This window comes from Ovis aries, chromosome 25 (genome assembly GCF_016772045.2).
Source record: "Ovis aries strain OAR_USU_Benz2616 breed Rambouillet chromosome 25, ARS-UI_Ramb_v3.0, whole genome shotgun sequence".
Lineage (NCBI taxonomy): Eukaryota > Metazoa > Chordata > Mammalia > Artiodactyla > Bovidae > Ovis > Ovis aries.
This window is the reverse complement of record NC_056078.1, coordinates 7,719,889-7,738,467: the sequence shown is the minus strand read 5'-3', so window position 1 is coordinate 7,738,467 and position 18,579 is coordinate 7,719,889. Positions and strand designations below refer to the sequence as shown.

The window sequence follows — 18,579 nt, the reverse complement described above, 5'->3', positions numbered from 1 at the left end:
GAATTCTCCAGGCAGGAATACTGGAGTGGATTGCCATTTCCTTCTCCAGCGGATCTTTCTTCCAAAGGATTGATACTTTTGAACTGTGTTATTAGAGAAGACTCTTGGGAGTCCCATGGACTACAAGATCAAACCAGTCAATCCTAAAGGAAATCAGTCCTGAATATTCACTGGGACAACTGAAGTTGAAGCTCCAATACTTTGGCCACCTGATACAAAGAACTGACTCATTAGGGAAAGACTGAGGACAAGAGGAGATGGGGATGACAGAGGGTGAGATGGTTGGATGGCATCACCAACTCGATGGACATGAGTTTGAGCAGGCTCCAGGAGTTGGTGATGGACAGGGAAGGCTGGCGTGCTGTAGTTCATGGGGTCACAAAGAGTCAGAGCAGCTGAACTGAATGAGACTTGTGCTGTGAGGCTGAAGAAGTAGATAGAAGAGACAGACTAAAGAAGTAATGCTTCAGACATCCCTCTGGGGCCCAAGTGATTCTCTCTGCCCCATCAAAGGCAGGCACAGTGCAGAGTGATAGCCCTCAATCCAGCACCTGGCAGGAACCGTGCTTTCTGCACTTCTCGTTAGTCCCCGAGCCGCCTCCTGGCACTCATGTCTAACTATCAGTTGTGGGGCCTTCTCTTCAACCCCTCTCCAGGGTCACCACCAAAGGAAAAGGAGCAGGGCCATAGCAATAGGAAGAAGGAAAACATTTTAATTTGTTTCCAAAATTCTTATTAGAACACCTTTACAGCCACAGCAAAAAGGCATTAATGTGAAAAATAAATGTGCCCTCTGTAGCTCCCGAATTCAACTGTATTTACTTCTTCCAGTGTTTCACCACACACATACATAAAATCAAGAGATTTTTGCCAAAGCAATATGTGAGTATAAAGATTCAAGTAGGAGAACTGGAATCAGAAAACAGGAAGGAAGGAGGAACGGGAGCATCGAGAAGGGTAGGACGCAAGTATGGAAGTCGCCGAGGGCAGTTTGTTACCGGTAGGTTCTTTTCCATGATGACCGCTCAGCCTCTATGACTCAAGTCTGGACACTGTTGGAGGGGCAAAGACTGGGATGGCAGACAGTGGGCGATGTCAGGACGCTCACATCCTGGAGGGGCCCCCTTTTTATCTATGGATCCCACTCCCACAGTGGCCTCCACCCTCCCATCTTACTGTATGAGGGTCCAGGCGTACCCAAGAATTGGTGTCCTCCGGAGCGTTTTCCCAGGACAGGCATCTGTCCTGTTGCTCTGGAGTACCTGCTGTGTATACCTTTCATGGAGATGTAGGAGAGGGGAAAAACTTTACATGCTATGTATACCTTTTATTGGAATGTAGGAGAGGGGAAAAACTTTTTCTCTTCCCTCTTATGTTCTGTACCTGGGGCCTGCAAATTAAGCTAATGACAGTTGAAAATAACAGGAGAACAGAGCTAGATTAACAGGGGGAAAGGTTTATTATGCATGTACACAGGCCCTTTGCGGGAAAGGAGAGAAACCCAAAGAATACACTTCAGAGCCTATATACCCTTTTAACAAAGGGAGGTGAATTGTGGGAAAATGACAAAGGGGGTGGGGTGGGATTTGAGCTTCCAGGGGTGGTAAATGTTGGGTGGGTATATGTGTGGCAAAAGTTAATGACAGATAAGGGTTATTTTAGTGAGGTCTACCTGTGTAGGCCTAGCTTGGTGATGTCTTTCTTCAGTAATACTGGTTGTTTTCCTTCTCCTGGGTGATGGGAGTGTGGAAAAACCTTCACAAAAAATTTATGTCCTGGTTTTAGGTAGAAAGGGGGAGGCCAGAGAGTTCCTCCTGCATGCTGCTGCCTTTAGCTCAAAATAATCCTTATACCAAGGTGGCACCATTTGGGGATGGTATGTTCTGCCCCTTTTCTGATCCCAGGCTGCCCAGGTGGCTCAGCGATAAAGAATTCACCTGCCAATGCGGGAGACTCAGGTTCCATCCTTAGGCCGGGAAGATCCCTTGGAGGAGGGCATGGCAACCCCCTCCAGTATTCTTGCCTGGAGAATCCCATGGACAGAGGAGCCTGATGGGCTACAGTCCATGGGGTCACAAAAGAGTCAGACACGACTAAGCGACTAAACAACAATAAAATTCTGATCCGCCTCAGGGTTTCTAGCAGAACCTTTCCTTAGCAAAGTCTGAAGCCCACAGCCAGTGTAGCATCCTAAACCAGCATGACTAACCTCTCTCTGCTTCTAGTTTCTGTTCATCAGTCTTGGGAAAATTCTGTTTCCTCTGTGCCTCCACTGATTGTACTTATAACCCAGGGGTTCCGGTGGTCGGTAGATGCTCATTTAGCCCCTGATACCTGTGGGGCCATGCCAACGAAGGAGGGCTGTGTCCTGGTTAAGGAGACGGATTACTGAAGTGTGTCCGTGTGTGTTTGATGTGGAAGCAAATGTTGCAGAGACGTAAAAACAGTCAGGCTTCCAGAGTTTTAATGGCTTTGTGGCCAGGAAAGGCTGATGGAGCTTGAGTGGAGATTTCCGAAGCATTGAACCTCAAGGGAAATAACAGAGGGAAGCGGACAGTGACATCAGCCACCAGATTCTTTCTAGAACTAGGTGAGGTGCAGATACGTAAACCAGCCTTCGTCAGCCTCCTGTATTTTCTTCTGCAGCTGAATTTTATCCGACAGGACAGGATCACCGGAGTCTTCTGCTGACTTGGACTTTGGGTTCCCGGGTGACCCTGCCACCCCAGCCGGGTCTCTGAGGGGCTTCACCTCATCTCCCTTGCAGTTGGGGTTTGATGTTTCCACTCCATTCTTCTCCACCTGGTGGGTCTTGTCGAGCTGTACCTGTTTCTGGCTGTTTCCCACGGACCTTTCTGTGCTTCGTCCATCCACGTGCAGTGTGTGTGACCACAGCTGTGTCTCTACACCGTAGACCTGCTAAGAGGAGATCAGACAAAAGCACTGTGTGTCCTGTCTGGCCCCCAGGTCCACTGAGCTCTCCTCGGGGTCAGACTCCTCTGAACTCGCCAGCTTCTCTCCTTGTGCTGAAAGCTGTTTTAGTGAACGGCGTCTGAAATAAGCTGATTGTTGGCCTGGACCCAGACAGATTTTCTTGGTCAGGGGATTTGTCCCCACGGAGTCTGCCAGTCCTCATTGTGACCAGCCTTCCCAGGGAGGCTGGCCTTTCTCTGCTTTTCCTGAGCTTTACTGCTGAAATCTACATTCATCCAGATTGCTGGGCACCAGGAAAGGACTTTCTCAATGCATGTATTTTGCTGAAAGTGGTAGCTGTGTGGCTGATAGACTGTATGTAAACCATACATTTTTTTCCCCACTGGAGGGAACTCTTTAAAAATGTGACCTTCCGATTTTATTTTATGTTTTATTGAAGCATAGTTGATTTGCAATATTGTGTCAATTTCTGCTGTGCAGCAGAGTAACTCAGTTGTACATATATGTATGTATATATACTTTTTCATAATTCTTTTCCATTATAGTTTTTCATAGGATATTGAATATAGTTCCCTGTGCTATATAGTAGGATCTTGTTTGTAAATCATACACTTTCAAGATGTTCATTTACTGAGGACTTCCCTAGTGGTCCAGTGGCTACAACTCCACACTCCCAATGCAGTGGGCCTGGGGTTCGATCCCTGGTCAGGAAACTAGATCCCTCATGCCACAACTACAGATAATGCATGCCACAACTAAGACCCGGTACAGCCAGATAAATAGGCAAATACTTTTTTAAAAAAAGTGTTCCTTTACTGAACATGTGACAAGCAGTTGAGTTCACGCACTAGGTATTCTGGGCACTAGCAATTTAAAGATGAATAAGACATAGTCATGTCCTTCAAAGAACTCATAATCTAGAGGGAAATAACATGTGTGTAAACAGCTCACCCACCCCAGGTTAACACTCTGACAGCCACATTTAAAGTGCTGTGGGAGCAGTGAAGCTGGGAGCATCACTTCTCCCAGGGAGCAGCAGGTGCAGCAAGAACCTGACAGCAAGCTTAGTGCTTAAACTGGTGCTGGAAAGCTGAGTCACAGTTTTCAATCCAGACAAAGGAGAAGGGGCTTTCTAAGCAAGAGGGACCAGGCTGTGTGAAGGCTCAGAGTCAGGAAAGTGCAGCAAGGAGAGGGGAGCAGGCGGAACAGAGCCAGGGCATGAAGACTCATGAGTGGGAGATGGAAGTGTGTTCTCTGGGAGGAGCGGGCCCCAGGGCAGGTGTTCAGCAGATGCAGGATTTAGCAGGGCCCAGCCCTGGCGCTCTGCGCCTGCTGTGAGGAGTGAGTAGGAGATGGAGGGCGGGGAGAGCTGCCCTCCAGGGCAGCAGAAGTCTGGCTGCACTGGTACCCAGGTGATAACAGGTGGTGGGTGAGACTGCCCACCTGGAGGGTAGAAGGGAAACCAAGTCTTCAGAGAACAGATGTAAAGTCTCGGACAAAACAAAAGTGATTCTCTAGAATACGTGCTGTTTCTACTGCAGGTTCTCTTGGCCCTTAGAAGGGACCCGCCCTGCTGCCCAGCAGTCCCTGAGCCTGCTCAGCCCGCCCCTCTTCGAAGCCGCAGCAAACCACCGCCGCCCCGCTTCCCGGGGTGACTCATTCTCCCTGCCTTGGAGCAGTTGCAGCCCTGCTCCTTGTTTACGATTCCGTGGTCCCCTGATGTGGCGGGTTTGATCCGAGGCTGCTCACGCCACCTCTCACCACTCGCTGACGTCGGGGATGACAGTTCATTAGCCTCCAGTGAGCACATGTCTCTCCTCAAGGGTGAGTCTCTGTCTTCTGTTTTTCCAGAAACTCCTGGTCACCCTCTATTCACCCCCAAGCTCTGGTGGCCCCTGGCCAGGCTTCACGGTAACCATGGCAACTCACCTAAGCCACCCACAGATTGGCCCAGGGCCCGGGTCCAGCCTGGGCTCCCTCTGGTTTTCATTATGAAACGTGCTCCTGGTGGGGCTTCTCTCTCTCTCTTTCACAGTCCTCACTGTCTCTGTTCTGCTGAGTTTTCCTGACTGCACCTTCCAAGTGTGAGGAATGCAGAGTGGAAGAGGCAGGCGGTGGAGGGGGAACCAACGGTTGTGGCTCCTAGACTCCACAGCACAGGCTCAGTAGCTGGTGGGGTGCAGGCTTAGTGGCTCCGTGGCATGTGGGATCTTCCCAGCTCAGGGATCGAACCCATGTCTCCTGCATTGGCAGGTGGATTCTTTACCACTGAGCCACCAGGGAAGCTCCCAGGATTGTCTTGAGTTTTACAAACCTCTGATGGTCTCTGTGGGTCCTTCTTCCTTGCGTCTGATCACCCCCTGCCTGCCCAAGCATCCCAGGGGCCTGTTTCCCAGGCTGGTCTCTCCCACTTCCCCCACCCCACCCCTGGAGCCAGGAGACATAACTCTCAGCAAACACCACCTGCAGGAGCTCAGATTTTCCGGAAACTCTAGGATGCCTGCATGCATCAGTTTCACGAGATAGCCTCCTCAATGGGGAAATCAGCCTCTCGCCCTGAAGACCTGCCCCTGCACAGTGCATACTTGACCTCGGAACACAGACATCCCCTCCCGACTCCCTTCCCACAGCGAGCAGCGTCCCATGGTCCTGAGCAGCCTGCAGGTGGCACCCTTGTTTGCTCTGGAGTCAGGAAGCACCCTTGGTTGTTGATGAGGTGTGCGAAGGTTGCCGCATGCCTGGTCTCCCAGTGTGACGAGGAAGGTCTGATTCTCAGTGCTGACCGCTCTCCTTACACATGCCCCCCGCCCCTGGGTTGTCTTGTCCTGCTCACCTCCTCTCTCTCAACACAGGGGTCCAGAGACAGGCCAGTCCCGGCCTTCCTCTGGTCCCTTTCTAGGTGCCTTTGGGGTCCTCTCATAGATGAGAGGGGCTTCCCAAGCGGCGCAGCGATAATCAATCTGCCTGTCAATGCAGGAGACCAGGGCTTGCTCTCTAGGTCAGGAAGATCCCCTGGAGTAAGAAATGGCAACCCACTTAAGCGTTCTTGCTGGAGAGTCCCATGGACACAGGAGCCTGATGGACTGCAGTCCGTGGGGTCGTAAGAGTCAGACATGATGGAAGGACTGAGGACATAGATGAGAGCCTCCCTTGTACAGTTCAGAAGTTTGGCACCAAGACTCCTTTCTGAGGAGGGCTTTCAGAATCTACCTTCAAGTGAAAAGCAAAACGCCTCTTTCTTTCTCTTCTCGCTTTAATAATCCTAGCTCCTGAGCAGGCATTGTGGATGCCTCTGGCCGACTGAGAAGGGTTAAGTACAGGGAAGCAGAATCGCTGCAGACGGTGACTAGCAGCCATGAAATTAAAAGACGCTTGCTTCTTGGAAGAAAGGCTATGACCAACCTAGACAGCATATTAAAAGCCAAAGACGTCGCTTTACCGACAAGGTTCGTCTAGTCAAAGCTATGGTTTTTCCAGAAGTCATGTATGGATGTGAGAGTTGGACTATAAAGAAAGCTGAGCGCCGAAGAATTGATGCTTTTGAACTGTGGTGTTAGAGAAGACTCTTGAGAGTCCCTTGGACTGCAAGGAGATCCAACCAGTCAATCCTAAAGGAAATCAGTCGTGAATATTCATTGGAAGGACTGATGCTGAAGCTCTAATACTTTGGCCACCTGATGTGCAGAACTGACACATTGGAAAAGACCCTGATGCTGGGATAGAATGAAGGCAGGAGGAAAAGTGGACGACAGAGGATGAGATGGTTGGATGTCATCACCGACTCAATGGACATGAGTTTGAACAAGCTTGAGAGTTGATGATGGACAGGGGAGCCTGGTGTGCTGTAGTCTATGGGGTCGCAAAGAGTCAGACATAGCTGAACAACTGAACTGAACGGGGAAGCATGGAAATAAAGCACAGACGAAGCGTCAGAATATTCTCCTTCTACATCCTAGTCTGGACTCGCCTGTTTAGGGAAAGGAAGGACCCTCAGGGTCCCTGAGATGGAAGTGAAAGGAAAGATCCCTAGCTATTATCCAGGCAGTGTAGTGAGGCCAGATAATCAACCACTGACTGGCTGGTTAAAAGAAGTTAAGGGACTTAAGTTACCTCCCCTCTGCCAGCCTGCAGCTTCCTCAGCGTGGTGCCTAGAATTACTGCAAGAGTTCTCTAAATTTGCATCTGCACCAGGAACCCTGGAGACTGAACACAGGATGCTGTGCTTTTGAATTGTTGCTGTTCTGTTGTTAAGTTGTGTCTGACTCATTGCAGCCCTATGGACTACAGCATGCCAGGCTTCCCTGTCCTTCACTGTCTCCCAGAGTTTGCTCAAACTCCTGTTCATTGAATCGATGATGTCATCCAACTCTCATCCTGTCGCCCCATTCTCCTCCTGCCCTCAATCTTCTCCAGCATCAGAGTTTTTCCAGTGAGTCAACTCTTTGCATCAGGTAGCCAAAATATTGGAGCTTCAGCATCAGTTCTTCCAATGAATGATCAGGGTTGATTAGGATTGACTGGTTTGATCTCCTTGCAGTTCAAGAACTCTCAAGAATCTTCTCTAGCACCACAGTTTGAAAGCATCAATTCTTTGGCACTCTGCCTTCTTTATGGTCCAACTTTCACATCCATGTATGACTACTGGAAAAATCATAGGTTTGTCTATATGGACGTGATGTCTGTGCTTTTTAATGTTCTGTCTAGGTTTGTCATAGCTTTTCTTCCAAGGAGCAAGCGTCTTTTAATTTCATGGCTGTAGTCACCATCCACAGTGATTTTGGAACCCAAGAATGTAGAATCTTTTTCTCCATCTATTTGCTGTGAGGTGATGGGACCAGACGCCATGACCTTAGTTTCTTGAATGTTGAGTTTTAAGCCAGCTTTTCACTCTCCTCCTTCATTCTCATCAAGAGGCTCCTTAGTTCCTCTTTGATTTGTGCCATTAGAATATTATCTGCATATCTGAGATAGTTGATATTTCCCCCAGCAATCTTGTTTCCAGCTTGTGACTGATCCAGCCCAGAATTTCACATGATGTACTCTGCGTGTAAGTTAAATAATCAGGGTAACAATATACAGGCTTGATGTACTCCTTTCCCAATTTTGAACCAGTTTCTTGTTCCATGTCTGGTTCTAACTGTTGCTTCTTGACTTGCATACAGGTTTCTCAGGAGACTGGTAAAGTGGTTTGGTATTCCCATCTCTAAGAATTTTCCAGAGTTTGTTGTGATCCACACAGTCAAAGGCTTTAGCATAGTCAGTGAAACAGAAATAGACATTTTTCTGGAATTCCTTTGCTTTTTCTATGATCCAGTGGAAGTTGGTGATTTGATCTCTGGTTCTGCCTTTTCTAAATCCAGCTTGAACATCTGGAAGTTCTCAGTCCACCTACTGTCACAGCCTAGCTTAAAGTATTTTTGGTATTGCTTTTCTTTGAGATTAGAATGAAAACTGACCTTTCCAGTCCTGTGGTTACTGCTGAGTTTTCCAAATTGTCTGGCATATTGAGTGCAACACTTTAACAGCATCATCTCTTAGGATTTTAAATAGCTCAGCTGGAATCCCATCACCTCCGCTAGCTTTGTTCATAGTGATGCTTCCTGCACAGTGATAAGGTAACAATGAATCTCAGTCTATTACTGAGTCCTTTAGATCATTTTATATCTCCTGGGTCAGTTGTTATCAAAAGTACTGACATAAAGGGGACTTCCCTGGTGGTCCAGGGAGACTGCACTCCCAATACAGGAGACCTCGGTTAGGGAACTAGACCTGGCATGCTGCCACTGAAGATCCCGCCTGCACAGCTAAGAGCTTATGCAGCCAAGTATATAAATGAATAAGTACTGCCATAAAGGAAGCTGCATTTTTCATTACTAGTATTGTTTTGGAAGGGACCCGTATGCTTAAACTACTGAAACCATGGTTTGTGAAATCCCTTCCGTTTCTAACACTCTGTGGTTCATTAACAATGTCTTATTAAGGTAAACGTTCTAAATATGCAGGAATTCCCTGGTGGCTCAGACAGTTAAGAATCTCCCTGCAATGCAGGAGACCCAGGTTCAATCCTTGGGTCAGGAAGATCCTTGCAGAAGAGAACAGCTGCCCACTCCAGTTTTCTTGCCTGGAGAGTCCCGTGGAGAAATATCTTTGCTGTCGACGTTTTCCTCATTGCTTTCCTACATCAGCCGCTGGCCTCAGAGCAGGAAGACTCTCTAAGCAGCTTTCCTTTCTTCCATAGGCAGTGAGACCTCAGGGGAGGGGTCTTCCCCAGGTAGGTGTAGAGGGCAGTTCTGAACCTGGCTGTTGGTCCCTCACCCTCCCTGGCCAAGTGGGAACTAGTTAGCGATCAGTGGGGTGAACTGTTTGGAGTCTGCTCCCATCCCCAGGTGAGCCTGTTTGAGCAGAGCTTCATTTTATCTGCTTATCAGATTAGGGTACTGATTTTTTTTTTTAACTTTTTATTTTGTATTGGGGCTTGCTAGGTGGTGCTAGTGATCAAGAACCCGCCTGCCAGTGCAGGAGACATAAGAAACGTGGGTTTGGTCCCTGGGTCAGAAAGATCTCCTGAAAAAGGAAATGGCAACATGCTTCAGTATTCTTGCCTGGAGAATCCCATGGACACAGGAGCCTGGGAGGGCTATGGTCCATAGGATTGGAAAAAGTCAGACACAACTGAAGTGATTTAACATGCTTGCCATAGCTAATTAACAATGTGGTGGTTTCAGGTGAATAGCGAAGGAGAGATTGGAAAAGTCCCTTGTATGGCCAAGTGCCTAGCTGTTCACAGGACATTGGTCTTTGCATCCGTCTCTGTTTACTTACAGAGATTTTGTATGTGAGCTGGACCACTTATATCATTCCCTTACTTAAAAAAAAAAAAGTCTTTATTGAGCTTGTTACAAATTGCTTCTGCTTTATGCTTTTCATTTTTTGGCTATAAGGCATGTGAGATCTTAGTTCCCTGACCAGAGATTGAACCCACACCCGTGCATTAGAAGAGGAAGTCTTAACTGCTGGATCACCAGGGAGGTCCCCATTTTCTTGCTTTTTATAATCTTTTCTCGGTTAGACTTTTCCCATCTCAGATGCCTCTTCACAACAGCCAGTTGACTTCTGATTAAAAGGAGAAATAGCCAGAGCCAACCTCCCCGGCCCACTGTCTTGCTCAGAGCATTCACAGTGTGGTCCAGCCATTTGGTACAGGAGGAGCTTTTTCTCCTCCAATGCTTCGCGTAGGGAAGCTGGCACAGGTCAGATCAGCTCAGCATCTCCCGGGGGCTGTGGCTCCTTTGGCTGCTGGGAACAGAGAATTTATCTCTGCTTGCCTCCAGCCTCAGCCCTGCCAGTTGCCACCGCTTCCTCTTCTTTGGGGACTACTCTCCACAAACAACTGCTTTTCCTGGGATCTTCAGCAGGGTATTGATACATTAAAGAAAAACTCAGGTCAGACTGTGCATCTTTTTTCTTGGAAAATACCCAGATTATTTTCAGGCTTTTTAAATGTGACCTGTTTGTTTGTTTGTTTGTTTTTAATTGACTTTTTTTAAGAGCAGTTTTAGGTTCACAGCAGAACTGAGCACAAGGTACAGAGTTCCCAGGGCCCCCCTCCTCCCACATGTGTACAGCCTCCCTGCTATCAGGGTCTCAACAAATCAGGCACAGTTACAAGTTATAAACACACGCTGACACACCATCATCACCCAACACCCACAGTTGACATCTGGGTTTATTCTTGGTTTTGTACATTCTGTGGGTTTGGACAAATTCTCAGACGAGTTTTTTGGCAGTGAGACTATTCTATTTGATTCTGTGATTGTGGATACATGTCATACATTTGTCCACTCCCCTGCTAGGAGGTACTTTCAAGGTCAGTTCTTCCCTAGGCTCAAGAGAGTCACCAGTGTGTTACAGGTTTTCCCAAGAGCCACAGTTTACTCTGTCCTCCTCTCTGGTGTTGAAGAGCCAGTTTGTAAATAGCACCCTTGACCAAGACAAATAGCAGGTTGCTAAAGAGAGCCAAAGACAAAGAAATCTTATTTGATCTGTTTTACTCCTAAACTCTCATAGGAAACTAATACTGGGAATAATTGATATACACACACACGCTCACAATATAGAGTAAAATATTGATGCTTTCTAACAAAATCATCTTATTTTTTTTTTGAAAAGATGAATTCTCCAGAAATGTGAAAATTAATGGTTTCCCCTAAGAATGCCTACAGAAAATTTGTTCTTCTTAAATAATGCTAGGAGCAGATATATGAGAGCATTTATCCTTTTCTCAGTCAAGAATTACATGGAAAACTCAAAAGTATCATCTTCTGTCAGGCACTTTGCACTTTGAAAAGGAGCTTTTCTGTTGAAATAATGCCATGTCAAAGTGGAATGCGACATAGTCTGACCTGCACCAGGCTCTCTTTCTAAAGGCTTACCTGGACCTCATGACCCTGTTCTGTCTGACGTCTCCCTGTTAGAATGGGAATGTCTGTCTTATGCCTGTCACTGTGGTATTTTGGAAGCAGATAACTTGTCTGATTTCACAGGTTCACAGCTGGAGAGGATTTTTTTCCTCCAGATGAATCATAACTCAAGTTCTTACCCAAACTTGATTTAGATGACATTTAGATGAGATTTTGAACTTCAAGTCGATGCTGAAATAGATTAAGACTTTTGGCCTGTTGGGATGGGGTGACCTTATGTTCGTGTAGGAAGGACATGAGTTTGGGGGGACCCACAGGCTAGAGGGTAATGAGCAGAATTGTGTGTCCCACAAAATTCAGAATGATTTTGTTTGGAGATAGGCCTTTAAAGAGCTAATTAATGGGGTCATGTGGTGTCTTTATAAAAAGAAGTTAGGACACCATCACACACCGAGCGAAGACCCTTTGAGGCCACACCAAGAAGCAGCCACCTGCAGGCCACGGCTGACGGTCCTCAGAAGAAACCAGCCCTGCCTGGAGATCCTAAGCCAAAGCCCAGTTTCTTGTCTTTTCCAGCCTCTAGAGGCTACATGTCTTCCTCGAGGTCCCCCTCCCATCTTCAAAGCCAGCCAGCGGTTGCAGCATCTTCAGATTTCCGGCTGTGACACCAACTCTCCTGCCTCCTTCAGCATCTCAGCATCATGGTCCAGCTTGAGCAGCTCGGACATGTAACCCAGCAGGCAGAAAAGAGGTGACTTCATGCTCTGTGAGGGCTGATGTAAAACCGTGCTTAGTCATTCAGTCGAGTCCGACTCTTTGAGACCCTGTGCATGGGATTCTCCAGGCAAGGATACTGGAGTGGGTTGCCATTCCCAACTCCAGAGGATCTTCCCGACCCAGGGATCGAACCTGGGGCGCCTACGTTGCAGGTGGATTCTTTATTGTTTGAGCCACAGGGAAGCCCACGGTGTAAAAGCAGTAGAGCACCGTTAGACTTTTAAATAAGTAATTTATTGACTTCATTTTTGGCAGCCCTGGGTCTTTGTCGCTGTGCAGAGGCTTTCTCTAGTTGCCATGAGTGGGGGCTACTCCCTAGCTTCTCATTGTGGTGGCTTCTCTAGCTGCCAAGCATGGGGTCTAGAGCACAAGCACTGTTCCTCCAAGGCATGAGCGATCTTGAAGTTCACATTCCTGGATCAGGAATGGAACCCATGTCCCCTGTATTGGCTGGTGGGTTCTTAACCACTGAACCACCAGGGAAGCGACTCTATTAGGCTTTTTAATACTGTTCCTGTCGATTAAGACTTTGGACTCCATCTGAAAGGGCCAAAGAAAAACTTAGGGAGTGTCTGGGCTGGAGGATCACAGGGAAGATGAATCTCTTGTTTATTCTGCACCAGTTTGTCAAGCACTCTTAAATATGGACAGCTGGTCTACCAACCTTCTCTAGTTTTTTTGGCTTTAGTTCAGTTCAGTCCAGTCACTCAGTCGTGTCCGACTCTTTGCAACCCCATGAACCGCAGCGCACCAGGCCTCCCTGTCCATCACCAACTCCCAGAGTTCACCCAGACTCATGTCCATTGAGTCAGTGATGCCATCCAGCCATCTCATCCTCTGTCGTTCCCTACTCCTCCTGCCCTCAATCTTTCCCAGCAACAGGCTCTTTTCCAGTGAGTCAGTGCTTCACGTCAGGTGGCCAAAGTATTGGGAGTTTCAGCTTCAGCATCAGTCCTTCCAATGAACACCCAGGACTGATCTCCTTTAGGAGGACTTGTTGGGTCTCCTTGCAGTCCAAGGGACTCTCAAGAGTCTTCTCCAACACCACAATTCAAAAGCATCAATTCTTTGGTGCTCAGCTTTCTTTATAGTCCAACTCTCACATCCATGCATGACCACTGGAAAAACCATAGCCTTGACTAGATGGACCTTTGTTGGCAAAGTAATGTCTCTGCTTTTGAATATGCTGTCTAGGTTGGTCATAACTTTCCTTCCAAGGAGTAAGCATCTTTTAATTTCATGGCTGCAGTGACCATCTGCAGTGATTTTGGAGCCCAGAAAAATAATAACAGGTCATCCACTGTTTCCCCATCTGTTTCCCATGAAGTGATGGGACTGGGACCAGATAAGAAGGGGAGTCACCAGGGGACTGGTAACCAGCAGGCTCCAGCATCATTCAGACTCAGTGTGTTCCTCCTAAAGACACTTTGTCTCTCAAATCTACACTACATACCATGCTGAACAATTCTTACCCTGTGCCTGGTTGGCATCAGTGTGATTAGTTATTATTAGATCAGGCAGATGATATCAGGCAATCAAGATGTAAATTGAGTAGTTGAGACCCAGATTGTAGAATGCACCAAGCTTGACTACAACTGTATTTAATTTGCAAAGAAGCTCTATCAGGAGTGGGAGTGGCCCTGCCCCTGCTCAAATGACCAAGGGGACCGTGTTCCCACTGAAGACGTGGAGTTCAAGTGGTCCAGTACGTGTGACAGCACCTGCTTCTCTGCCACTGCCCTCCAGTGATCCAGACATCATCTCCATCCCAAAATGACTGAGAAAGAGCAAAGGTTGTCATGTGAGGCTAAACACACCACTTGGGCTTCCATATATACATATAGAAGACTGCACCCTCCACCACTTTAGCACTTGTGAATCTTGGGGTGATTTAGTGATCCTTTGTTTTGAAGCACATGTGACCTGCATTATTGGGGGAGGGGTGGGGGAGGGATGATGTACTCCAAAATGTGCACTCAGTGCATGGTATCTTTGTGACAATTCTGAACCAGTTTATCCAAAAGCTTAGGAGAAGGGATCCTAGATGATGACTGAATGTCGAGAGAGCCTCTCCCCAATTTTCATGCCAGAAGCATTGTCACCTGTGGGTCAAGCATCAGACAGGATCTCAGGGTGACAAAGTGACTTCCTTACATTCTTCCTGTAGCCCCTTTAACCTGTGGGGACTGGATCAGAGAGCAAATCTACATGAAAACACCATGTGGGACCAGAAACTGGGGCTCCAGCCCCAGGTGTGGCTATTAATCCAGGGTTATTCTGGGGTGCTCTCTCCAGTAATCTGATTCTTTCCTGAGCACCCCTGAGACTCAGCAGGCTGACCCCACCAGTCTGTGCCCAGAAATGTCATTCAGACATGAACACAGCTTCTCATGGTGGAATCCTTGCTATAATTGATGCCTCCTTGTATTGGGTTTTCTAAATAGAATTTAAGTTAGTAAAAACAGAAAAAAATTTTACTGACTTATAGTTGATTTACAAGCTTGTGTTAATTTCTTTTATACAGCAAAGCAAGTCAGTTTTACATATATACTCTTTTTCATATTCTTTTCCATTATGGTTTATCACAGAATATTAAATATCATTCCCTGTGCTAGACAGTGGGACCTTGTTATTTATCCATTAGATATATAATGCTGTAATTTGCATCTATTAATCAGAAACCCCCAATCCTTCCCTCCCCCACTCCTTGGCAACCACAAGTCTCTCGCCTGTATCTGTGAGTCTGATTCTGTTTCGTAGATACATTTGTTTGTATTGTTTTATTTATTCTTTTTTTTTTAAATTTTACTTTATTTTGCTTTACAATACTGTATTGGTTTTGCCATACATCAAAATGAATCCACCACAGGTGTACATGAGTTCCCAATCCTGAACCCCCCTCCCACCACCCTCTCCATACCATCTCTCTGGGTCATCCCAGTGCATCCTGTATGCCCCAAGCATCCTGTATCCTGCATCGAACCTAGACTGGCAATTCATTTCTTACATGATATTATACATGTTTCAGTGCCATTCTCCCAAATCATCCCACCCTCGCCCTCTCCCACAGAGTCCAAAAAACTGTTCTATACATCTGTGTCTCTTTTGCTGTCTCGCATACAGGGTTATCAGTCTCATCTTTCTAAATTCCATATATATATGTGTTAGTATACTATATTGGTGTTTTTCTTTCTGGCTTGCTTCACTCTGTATAGTCGGCTCCAGTTTCATCCACCTCATTAGAACTGATTCAAATTTATTCTTTTTAATGGCGGAGTAATACTCCATTGTGTATATGTACCACAGCTTTCTTATCCATTCATCTGCTGATGGACATCTAGGTTGCTTCCATGTCCTGGCTATTATAAACAGTGCTGCAATGAACATTGGGGTACATGTGTCTCTTTCAATTCTGGTTTCCTCGGTGTGTATGCCCAGCAGTGGGATTGCTGGGTCATAAGGCAGTTCTATTTCCAGTTTTTTAAGGAATCTCCACACTGTTCTCCATAGTGGCTGTACTAGTTTGCATTCCCACCAACAGTGTAAGAGGGTTCCCTTTTCTCCACACCCTCTCCAGCATTTATTGCTTGTAGACTTTTGGATAGCAGCCATTCTGACTGGTGTGAAATGGTACCTCATTGTGGTTTTGATTTGCATTTCTTTGATAATGAGTGATGTTGAGCATCTTTTCATGTGTTTGTTAGCCATCTGTATGTCTTCTTTGGAGAAATGTCTATTTAGTTCTTTGGCCCATTTTTTGAATGGGTCGTTTATTTTTCTGGAATTGAGCTACAGGAGTTGCTTGTATATTTTTGAAATTAGTTCTTTGTTAGTTGTTTCATTTGCTGTTATTTTCTCCCATTCTGAAGGCTGTCTTTTCACCTTGCTTATAGTTTCCTTTGTTGTGCAGAAGCTTTTAATTTTAATTAGATCCCATTTGTTTATTTTTGCTTTTATTTCCAGTATTCTGGGAGGTGGGTCATAGAGGATCCTGCTGTGATGTATGTTGGAGAGTGTTTTGCCTATGTTCTCCTCTAGGAGTTTTATAGTTTTTGGTCTTAGGTTTAGATCTTTAATCCATTTTGAGTTTGTTTTTGTGTGTGGTGTTAGAAAGTGTTCTAGTTTCATTCTTTTACAAGTGGTTGACCAGTTTTCCCAGCACCACTTATTAAAGAGATTGTCTTTACTCCATTGTATATTCTTGCCTCCTTTGTCAAAGATAAGGTGTCCATAGGTGTGCAGATTTATCTCTGGGCTTTCTATTTTGTTCCATTGACCTGTATTTCTGTCTTTGTGCCAGTACCATACTGTCTTGATGACTGTGGCATTGTAGTAGAGCCTGAAGTCAGGCAGGTTGATTCCTCCAGTTCCATTCTTCTTTCTCAAGACTGCTTTTGCTATTTGAGGCTTTTTGTATTTCCATACAAATTGTGAAATTATTTGTTCTAGCTCTGTGAAAAATAGCGCTGGAAGCTTGATAGGGATTGCATTGAATCTGTAGATTGCTTTGGGTAGTATACTCATTTTCACTATATTGATTCTTCTGATCCATGAACATGGTATATTTCTCCATCTATTAGTGTCCTCTTTGATTTCTTTGACCAGTGTTTTATAGCTTTCTATATATAGGTCTTTAGTTTCTTTAGGTAGATATATTCCTAAGTATTTTATTCTTTTTATTGCAATGGTGAATGGAATTGTTTCCTTAATTTCTCTTTCTACTTTCCCATTATTAGTGTATAGGAATGCAAGGGATTTCTGTGTGTTGATTTTATATCCTGCAACTTTACTATATTCATTGATTAGCTCTAGTAATTTTCTGGTGGAGTCTTTAGGGTTTTCTATGTAGAGGATCATGTCATCTGCAAACAGTGAGAGCTTTACTTCTTCTTTTCCAATTTGAATTCCTTTTATCTCTTTTTCTGCTCTGATTGCTGTGGCCAAAACTTCCAGAACTATGTTTAATGGTAGCAGTGAAAGTGGGCACCCTTGCCTTGTTCCTGACTTTAGGGGAAATGCTTTCAATTTTTCACCATTGAGCATAATGTTTGCTGTGGGTTTGTCATATATGGTTTTTATTATGTTGAAGTATGTTCCTTCTATTCCTGCTTTCTGGAGAGTTTTTATCATGAATGGATGTTGAGTTTTGTCAAAGGCTTTCTCTGCATCTATTGAGATAATCATATGGCTTTTATTTTTCAATTTATTAATATGGTATATTACATGATTTGCAGATATTGAAGAATCCTTGCATCCCTGGGATAAAGCCTACTTGTTCATGGTGTATGATCTTTTTAATGTGTTGTTGGATTCTGATTGCTAGAATTTTGTTAAGGATTTTTGCATCTATGTTCATCAGTGCTATTGGCCTGTAGTTTTCTTTTTTTGTGGCATCTTTGTCAGGTTTTGGTATTAGGGTGATGGTGGCCTCATAGAATGAGTTTGGAAGTTTACCTTCCTCTGCAATTTTCTGGAAGGGTTTGAGTAGGATAGGTGTTAGCTCTTCTCTAAATTTTTGGTAGAATTCAGCTGTGAAGCCATCTGGACGTGGGCTTTTGTTTGCTGGAAGATTTCTGATTACAGTTTCAATTTCCGTGCTTGTGATGGGTCTGTTAAGATTTTCTATTTCTTCCTGGTTCAGTTTTGGAAAGTTGTACCTTTCTAAGAATTTGTCCATTTCTTCCACGTTGTCCATTTTATTGGCATACAACTGCTGATAGTAGTCTCTTATGATCCTTTGTATTTCTGTGTTGTCTGATGTGATCTCTCTTTCATTTCTAATTTTATTGATTGGATTTTTCTCCCTTTGTTTCTTGAAGAGTTTGGCTAATGGTTTGTCAATTTTATTTATCCTCTCAAAGAACCAGCTTTTGGCGTTGTTGATTTTTGTATGGTCTCTTTTGTTTCTTTTGCATTTATTTCTGCCTTAATTTTTAAGATTTCTTTCCTTCTACTAACCCTGGGGTTCTCCATTTCTTCCTTTTCTAGTTGCTTTAGGTGTATAGTTAGGTTGTTTATTTGACTTTTTTCTTGTTTCTTGAGGTATGCCTCTATTGCTATGAACTTTCCCCTTAGCACTGCTTTTATAGTGTCCCACAGGTTTGAGGTGGTTGTGTTTTCATTTTTATTCATTTCTGTGCATATTTTGATTTCTTTTTTGATTTCTTCTGTGTTTTGCTGGTTTTTCAGAAGCGTGTTGTTCAGCCTCCATATGTTGGAATTTTTAATAGTTTTTCTCCTAAGATTGAGATCTAATCTTACTGCATTATGGTCAGAAAAGATGCTTGGAATGATTTCAATTTTTTTGAATTTATCAAGGCTAGATTTATGGCCCAGAATGTGATCTATCATGGAGAAGGTTCCGTGAGCACTTGAGAAAAGGTGAAATTCATTGTTTTGTGGTGAAATATCCTATAGATATCAATTAGGTCCAACTGGTCTATTGTAT

General features: G+C 45.1%; 1 protein-coding gene across 4 annotated transcripts in view; it reads left to right on the top strand.

Moving 5' to 3' along the window:
* Positions 1-18,579, top strand: part of GNG4 (G protein subunit gamma 4) — a 70,273-nt gene that overhangs the window by 4,229 nt on the left and 47,465 nt on the right. For 2 of the 4 annotated variants that reach the window (XM_042240792.1, XM_042240791.1), the window contains exon 2: positions 4,476-4,758. The exons of the other annotated variants lie outside the window; for them this stretch is intronic. The gene's annotated coding sequence lies outside the window, so the exon portion shown is untranslated. The remainder of the gene's footprint in view (positions 1-4,475; positions 4,759-18,579) is intronic. 4 annotated transcript variants of the gene reach the window in all.